Source organism: Alexandromys fortis, unplaced genomic scaffold (genome assembly GCF_014885135.2).
Source record: "Alexandromys fortis isolate MF-2015 unplaced genomic scaffold, M_Fortis_MF-2015_v1.1 scaffold_0, whole genome shotgun sequence".
Taxonomy (NCBI): domain Eukaryota; kingdom Metazoa; phylum Chordata; class Mammalia; order Rodentia; family Cricetidae; genus Alexandromys; species Alexandromys fortis.
In genome coordinates, this window is record NW_026067949.1 from 42,482,528 (window position 1) to 42,491,373 (window position 8,846).

An 8,846-nucleotide genomic window follows, 5' to 3' on the forward strand; every position below is an offset into this window, starting at 1 on the left:
TCTTAGCCATTCTCACCAGTGTTAGATGGTCTCAGGGTCGTTTTGATTTAATTTCCCTGATGGCTAAGGATGTTGAACAATTTTGTGTTTCTCAGTCTTTTGAGATTCTTTTGTTGAGAATTCTCTGTTTAAATTTAACTATTTGGTATTTTGGTGTCTAGTTTCTTGAGTTATTTATATATTTTGGATATCAGTACTCTGTCAGATTTGGGGTTTGTGAAGATCTTTTCCCATTCTGTAGGTTGCTGTGTTATCTTATTGACAGTGTCCTTTACCTTTCAGAAGTAGTCCTGATTATATGTCAATATAATCATCGCATTCGAGGCTACTTACTATTTCTCTTCTATCAGGTTCAGTGTAATTGGATCTATGTTGAAGTTTTTGATCTACTTGGGCTTCAGTTTTGTGCAGGACGATAGATATGAATCTATTTGAATTCTTCTACATTTGACATCCATTTTTTCCAGCACCATTTGTTGAAGATGCTTTCTTTTTTTTCATTATACAGTTTTGGATTCTTTGACAAAAATCAGGTCTTCATATGTGTGTGGACTAATGTCAGGGTCTTTGCTATGATTCCATCGGTCCATGTATCATTAGCTCAGAACTGAGTATAACTAAGGAGTTCTTTATTTAGGATGAACTGACAGATCACAGTCCTCTGCATAACCGGGGAATAGGAATGGAATCTAGCATCCAGGTGTGAGAGACAAGAGAGAGCAAGCTGGTGGGCGTGTGCCTTTTTGGTACCCAAGCCCATGCCTAACCTGGTCTAGCCTCTCAAAGACTTGGCTGAAGGAGGTTCCTCATCAGATAATGTAAGAATTTTTCTATTGATGCTTTGAGAATTTGAACACTATCATAGTAATCTGCTGTAGATAAGGAGGTGTGAATACATGTCATTTGATATCCCCACATCACACTGCTCCTGTTACCATTATCTTGGTGAGTTTCCGTCCCCTCATATTTGATGGAGAAGTGGGATTGTGTCTGTTCTCTGCAATCATACCATCTAAGATCCTCCTTCCTATTACAGATATTTTGTATCATTCCTTAATATCCAGGAATGAAATACATAAGCAATACAATCTGTGTGTACACTTAATTTTGTGTAAGGCAATATAATACTTTGCTCTATAAGGAGTGTGAATCCCATGTTCCGTTCAACTGCAGAGAGGAATGAAATGACTTCCAACTAAATAATATATATTTTGTTTTATCAACTTTAGTATAGATATAGTAGGAAATATAAAATAGCAGATAGATGCTTCGTAAAAAAAAAACTTTTAGTTTGTGTGCAAGTAAGCATTTCTGCTGCCACTTCACACAAGATGGTCAACATGACAGACAAGAAGCCTGAGTGAATAATAACAAGTCAGACTGGTTTGTGAATGACCAGAGGAGGGAAGCAAACACAATCAGGAAGTAAGATATTTCATTGACATCTTTATTTACTGAGTCTTTGTAAAATGTTTATCTTGATCTTGATGGCTTTATGACTCCATTTGGGAAAAATGATGGCCAGGTGAACACATTGACATAGGGAGGTATGAAGAATAGAGAGCATACATGTGAAGGGAACATATTAAAAACAGTATGGGCAGCAGACATCTCCTCTATCCACATCGAAGGATGCACTGAGTCATCTGGAGCGGAGCTTTGACAGAAAGGTTAGTTCAAGGAGAGGGGCAAGGGAAAGACTGAGTTGATAGACTGTGGAGACCAAGCTAGGCTGGACCAAAGCAAGGACACGAAGAAATAAATGGAGAAGAGACTTGCAGGATATTTAGATCTCATTATACAGATAGTTCAAGTGGAGTTTAGGAAGATGAAATTCAAGAGGTTTCAGGCTAATGGTAACCACCTAATAATCCAATAATTTTTCTTCCTACATTCTGCTTTCTAAATGTAACAGTCCCAGGGGATTGTTGTTTTATTCTCTTCCATGTGGTTAACTCAGGATTGTATGCAGTCATTTACAGGAAACTAATTTAATTCAGAAAATTTTCTTCCAATGTTTAAAATATTAGCAGATGTCCATTCCTTCCACAGAACCAGAAATCCAAGAATAGAAAAAAGTTTAAATTCCACTTATAAAAACATCAACAAATTGAGAATGCAGGTAATTCTTGTATACAGGACTTTTCCCTTTGTAAAGAATAAAGTAGGACCCAGAAATGTGTGTGCAAATTAAGAGGGGAAAAAAGGAAGAGCTAACGTGGACTCAACCTCATACCCAGTACACGGATGTGAGCACGAAGCATCAAAGCAGGTGCTGGAGTTCAACAGGCTCAGGCAACGGTCCTGCAGGCCTTCCCAGCGCTGCAGCTGCGACAGCTAATGGCCAATATTGCGACAGTAAAACTAACTAAAGTAAAAAAAAATATTAGCAGATGGCAAATTCACAGTTTCTGTGAAATTTGTTACACCTTTGCATTCTGTCTGTTGCCCTGTCCTTTTGGTCCATGGTTTTACCCTCTCAGAATCTTGCAGGTCAAATTGTTCTTTTGTTATTATGCTTGCAAAAACATATGACAGCCTTGATTTTATAAGTTCTTGGGATCTTTGTCCCATATCAGATGAAGTATGTATACAAAGTAATATAAAATTCTTAAAATTAAATTTATTGTATTATTATAAACTTGGAAATTATGACATTTAACTTGGTCTTGTTTTCGGTCAGTTTGCTTCTCTTTCATTTAGCCTCCCTTTAAGACAATTGCTTTTTTTTTTACTTCATTTAAGATTGTTTATATTTTTATTATTTTGTATGTATGCATATGTACATGTATGCAGGCACACACATGTGGAGATCAGAGGACTTGCAGGAGCTGATTCTCTTCTTCTTCATCTACATGATGGCACTAGAGGTTAAATTCAGATTCTCAGGCTTGGCATTCAGCACCACCTTTCTGCTAGCCATTTACCAGCACTATTATTATTATTATTAAATAAATTAATGCTATCCAGAAAAGGGCAGTCCTCCCATGGATATCAGCAAAACATGGCATATCAAGCTGCAGTAAGACCAAGCACCTCTCCTTGTATTAAGGCTGGGCCTAGGTCAGTCTCACACCGTCTCTGTGGCTGTAGGCTCAGTGAGCCCCCATGAGCCCAGGTTAGTTGAATCTGTGGGTTTTCTTGTGGTGTCCTTGACTCTTTTGGCTCCTTCAATCCTTCCTCCCTCTTTTCTGCAGGATTCCCCAAGCTCCACCTAATGTTCGGCTGTGGGTCTGCATGTACTTCTATCAGTTGCTGGGTAAAGTCCTTCTGATGACAATTGGGCTAGGACAATCTATGAGTATAGTGGAATATCGTTAGGCATCATTATATTCACTTTTTTTCCCAGCCGTGTACCACCCCTCTTTATAAATGAACTATTTTTTGAAAATGCCATATATATATGGGTTTCTACCTGTCCTTAACAAGACCAGTCATCTGAATTTCTCTTTCAAACATATGTTTTGACTAAAGGTCTCAGTGTACCCTCTAGTCTTGTGGAGTTAATACTACTCTTGTACCAAAAGCCAGTGTATGGGAGTTTTTTTGTTGTTGTTCTTTAACAGAAGAATATTACACTTGCTTCTAATTTCCATCTCCTCTAGACAAGCAGGATACTTAGGTTCAGCTACCACCTCCCTTCCCAAGATACTTCATTCTAAAGTCTGAGGAAACGTATGCAAGGAAAACATTTGGAGAATGTCCCTCTGATCTTGTATTACTAAAGTAGGCTCATCTGTCCATTGACGAGTAGTGTTGCATGCTGGCAGGACAGAAATCCCAAGCTTGGACATAGACTCCTGAACTTCACAAACTGACTTCAGCTTGGAAATTTCAGATCCTGGGTCCAGCTGTCCCCTATATGAGAGACAAACCCTTTCCTGTTATTTCTCTGGGGAGCTGACAAATGTGTTTGGGATCCCCTTCCTGAGCGAAGTCAGCTGGTTACAACTGTCCCGGTCTTGGGCAGTTCACCTTCTCTCCTCTCACTCTTCACTTCAAGGACACACTCTCTCTTTTCTTTCCCCTCCACTCTACAGTTACTGTGGGCAATGTCCTCTCCAAGGACTTAAGGCCTTTACAGAAATAAAAAGGAAAGACAAAAAGAAAAAAAAAAAACAAAAGAAGAAAAAAGAAAGAAACAAAACGCCAGTCCATTGGGATCTCCTGCTTTAGAACCAGCGGATTTGGAGCTCTCGTGTGGGAAGTACCAGATATGAAGCGCTGGCTCATAGACCCTTGGTCCTGCCCTGACATTGGAAGGGCCATCACATGAAGACTTGAACCTTTGCCCCGGCTGTTCTGTAGCTTATTAGGCCTGTGCTGAGGGAGCACAGAAAGTACAGTGCAGACTGAGTTTCCCATGTGTAGCCCTTTATGCTGTTCACATCGGCGTGTGCAAACTCTTCTAAGCAGAGCTGGGCCACCCAGTCTTTCTTCGACACTAACCACACACTGCCACATGCATGTACCCTCACGCTTGTCCTTGGCAGAAGGATAACAAACCCTATGGACCTCTTATTGAAGGACTGCAGGCAGGCTGACCTACTTTTCTCATGCCCCACTGACCTAAAATCCCGCAGGTCCTGCATGCTGTCATGTGATCACCTTGAACAACAATCACGCAGGTGGGAGATTAAGCAGAGAACAGGAAAGTATTTCCGCTTCACTGAGCTGAGCCCTGACCTCAATGCAAAGGTACTTTCAGGGCAAACAAAGGTGGTTCTGGGAAATAAAAGCCTGCTAATTTGAAGCATCATCTGGTCAGAAGCCTTGAAACAGGAACAAACGTTCTCCATGACCTTGTAAAGAGCCATGGTTAGCTGCTTGAGACCTCAACTCCTGTCAACTCTTTCTCTCTCTGCAGTCTTCCTGCAGCCTGCAGGCTCTGGAATTCAACTCTGGTCTTTAGTTTTTTATCTTTCTTCTTCTTTTTGAACTTCTTTCAGTTCAAAAGAACTTACTGAAAATAGGGAAGAAGTTTTTGCATGCTAATTTTACTTGATAAATTTCTTCCTGCTGAGCCTACTCTTTTGACTGTTATTTGACATGATGAAGTCCTATTCACTGATAAAAGCATTGTCTTCAGGGTGTGGGGCAGGAAAGAAGCCAAAAGTAGCCTCACCCTTTAAATAACACACATGGGCTGGGGAGGTGAAAGAAGGTGAAGGCCCTATTCCTTCACGATCTCTTAGTGAATTATAACTAAAATGACCCTGTCATTTGGTCTCATTGGATGATTATAAGGCTTCCCATACAGTCATTCATCAAAAACTCATTCTGGGGCCACCACAGGCCAACAGTCACACATGCCCATTATTGCAACAGCCTGGGTTTGAATTTCTTATTGGTTAATATAAAACAATTTAAAAGCCAAACAAATCCAGTTGTGTTTATTTTAACAAAAGCAGACCTCACTATTTCTGGGTGTATGGTACCTGGGAAGGGGTCAAGCAGTTACTTTAAAATGATCACAATCCCAGAGAACCTAGACAATAATGAGGATCCTAAGAAATATATACATAGATCTAATCTACATGGGAAGTAGAAAAAGACAAGATCTCCTGAGTAAATTGGGAGCATGAGGACCTTGGGGGAGGTTTGAAGGGGAGGGGAGACGCAGGGAGGGGAGCAGAGAAAAATGTAGAGCTCAATAAAAATCAATAAAAAACAAAATAAAACAATCTATTAAAAACTTGTTGTTTGGAATTGGAGCAAAAAAGCCCATTTTTGTCTTCATTATAGACATTTGTTATTCTAGAGGTTACTCACTCTAGAAAGTTGACTACATTGCTGTTGGTTACTCTTTCCTATTAGAAAAAAAGGAAATAATTGCTAGTTTTATGATTTTAAACTGAAATTTTCAGCACTGGATTTAGTTATCAGCGAATGTTTTTGACTCGTCTTTTTAATAAACCAGTATGCTACTTGAATTCTGAAATTTGAAACATACTCTTCTGAATTCTTGTGCTATATGTAGATAATGGGGATCCAAAAGTAAGCCCATGATCTTTATTGCAAAGACTAGAAAATATAGTAAAAGCATAATAAGCACTTTAAGTTGAGCTCTGATAAAAGTCATGAGGAAATTAAAATATGTGGATAGTACATAGCTCACTGAGGACCACTTAGGTTGGACTTGACCCAGGATATGAATGTATAGGATGTCATAAACCAGGTTCTGAAATTCTGTGGAACTACAGAGAAATAAGGCTAATGGGAGCTCCTGAGTGCAATCATAGTTTGAGTTGGTCTTGAAGGATGCATGGTTGACAATGTGTACCCAGGCAGGTAAGGTCATTTTATATACAAGAAAGAGAATGAAAAAAAATCAGAGAACATCACAGACACTGCTGGTAGTCAAGACTTCTTTCTTTGTTTCTCTTCTAGTTAATATAAATCTGTTTTAAGTAAATGATTGACCCCCCCAGTGGAATTTTTAAAAGAGTTTAATAAAGGAATTCTGTACAAATAGTTAACGCAGCAGAGCTAGCATTGAATACTCATAGAGAAAACTGCTGGAACGATTACGTACTGTTGGAGAAGGGAGTGCTTGCTGGTTCCTGACCACCCGGCTAGCTTAGACCCAAAATAATCACACAGAAACTGTATTATTTAAATCATTGCTTGGCCCATTAGCTCTAGCTTCCATTAATCTGTGTATCACCATGAGGCAGTGGCTTACCAGCAAAGTTTCAGCATGTCTGACTTTCGTGGTGGCTTCATGGCTTCTCTCTAACTCTGTCCTTCTTTCTCCCAGCATTCAGCTTAGTTTTTCCTGCCTAACTAAGTTCTGCCTTGCTATAGGTTCAAAGCAGTTTTCTTTATTCATTAACCAATAAAAGCAACACATAGACAGAAGGACCTCCCACACCAATGTACAGTTCTATGTAAAAAAAAAAAAAACAAATTAAAATGTACTAAAGTTTGTGGGGGCTGGTCCAAGCCTCCTATTCTGAATAATGACATTAATTCATCCCAAGGAAGTGTTGATGTTGGCAGTTCACAGCTAAACTCTTCTTCAAGAATAGTTCTTTGCCTACAAAAGCTGCTTTGCTGAAGGCTACACCCTCTTCCTGAGAACAGTTTGTACCCATAAAATGGGCAACGCCAGAGTATAAGTTCCAGGAATTTGAGGCCACTTGGGATGGCCATGCCAGAGCCAGTGCTTCTCATGGCATCTGCTGGGGCCTCCCCTCTATGTGTTTCACCGACCTAGCTCTTCCTCTGTCCAAACCTGTGTTGCTCAACCCTTTTCAGGTCTTGTTCTCACACGTATCATCCCATAAGAATCATGCATCCAGATCACAAGCCCAGAGATTGCTTCTCCAGGAGACCCATCTTAACTCACACCATGCCTCAAAATCACTTCCAGAGAGAGAACACTAACGCACAGAGAGATGGAGTAATTTGTACAAAGTCCCACATCTGAGCGAGGACAGAGCTAGGATGGAAGCCTAGGCAATCTGGCTTTACAGTGCCCACTCTTAGCCACGAATGGAAAAGAAGACAAACCAGCTACAGCTGCATGAGTGTCCTGGGTGAATCACACAAACACACTGCAGAGTGGACAGACCAAGGCACAGCAATGCAAACATTACCTTTCCACTTGTATGAAGCCCCAAGTCAGCCAAAATGAGTTCTATTGTTTAGGAGCGTACACATAGAAGGAAAAGATGTAAAGGAAGACAAGCAATGATTACTAAAAATGTCTACCAGATGAGTGGGATGGGAAGGGGCTCTAGTGACACTAGTAATGTGTGGTGTTTACACATCAGTTCATGTTTATAATCATGTTTTCACTCCTTATGTGAATGGAAGCTCACAATACCCCCCTCCCCCCATCAAAAATCCCACTGCAGGAGAGCTTTAGCAGGGTTCTATCAAGGTCAAGCCAACAATAACCCTTATTTCTTTTCTCTGCAGCCATTACCCATGGCACGTTTTTGGGAAACCTCCAAGTTGCCTAGTTTTGAATAAGTAGCTCTGCTGTGGCCACTGGGTAGGAGTTGACTCTGCTCTTTCTCACTATGGGGATGCAGGCAGGGGTCTGAACTACCTGCTTCAGAGGAGCTTCCTGGCTCATTTCAGATTGCCTGCACAACTTCCTCTCCATCCTACAGTCAGGCAGCTCAGCATGAACATTCTGAACCAAAAGTCATCAATTCAAGTATCTGCTTTCAAAGAGCTTTCTTTTTCTTCTTAGGATTGGCTTTATAAAACTTGAGGGAGGTTTGCAAGGGAAACAAGAATGTTTTAACCCAATAATATTGTTAGTTTAGGTAGCCAGTGGCCAGCAGCATGGCTCCCCTTTTCCTTTATTCATGTGTAATTCGGCCAGAAGAGAGTTGGCGACGAAGAGTGGTTAATAATTTATGTGCCTGCCAAAAGCAGGAGTAACTATTTGTGGGAGGAAAGGGACTCAAAAGGTGTGAGGATGAGATCAGTATAGGGGACAAGTAAAAAAATATAGAAACATATGTGAAAATGTCACAGTAAAACCCATTTCTTTGCATCCTAACCAAAATGGTAATTAAAATGAAGTTAGAGGCTGAGAAATGGTTACCAGCACGTTCTGTTCTTGCAGAAGACCCAACTTTGGTTCCCAGCACTCGCTTTGGTGTCTGAGGGTCAGTTGGGTCAATTTCTTCTATCAGAGAGCTCATTGAATGGTGCAGAAAACCACCAAGATATGGTAATAATATGGAAAGTGAGATATGACCAAGAAAAATGAAGACTTCATCAACATCTTTATCTTGGTTCTTGATGAATAAAAAGCTTACTCATGAGGCAGAGCCACAGCGCGATGGTTCAGAAACCACTCTGGGTCCTAAGACATTTCAGTT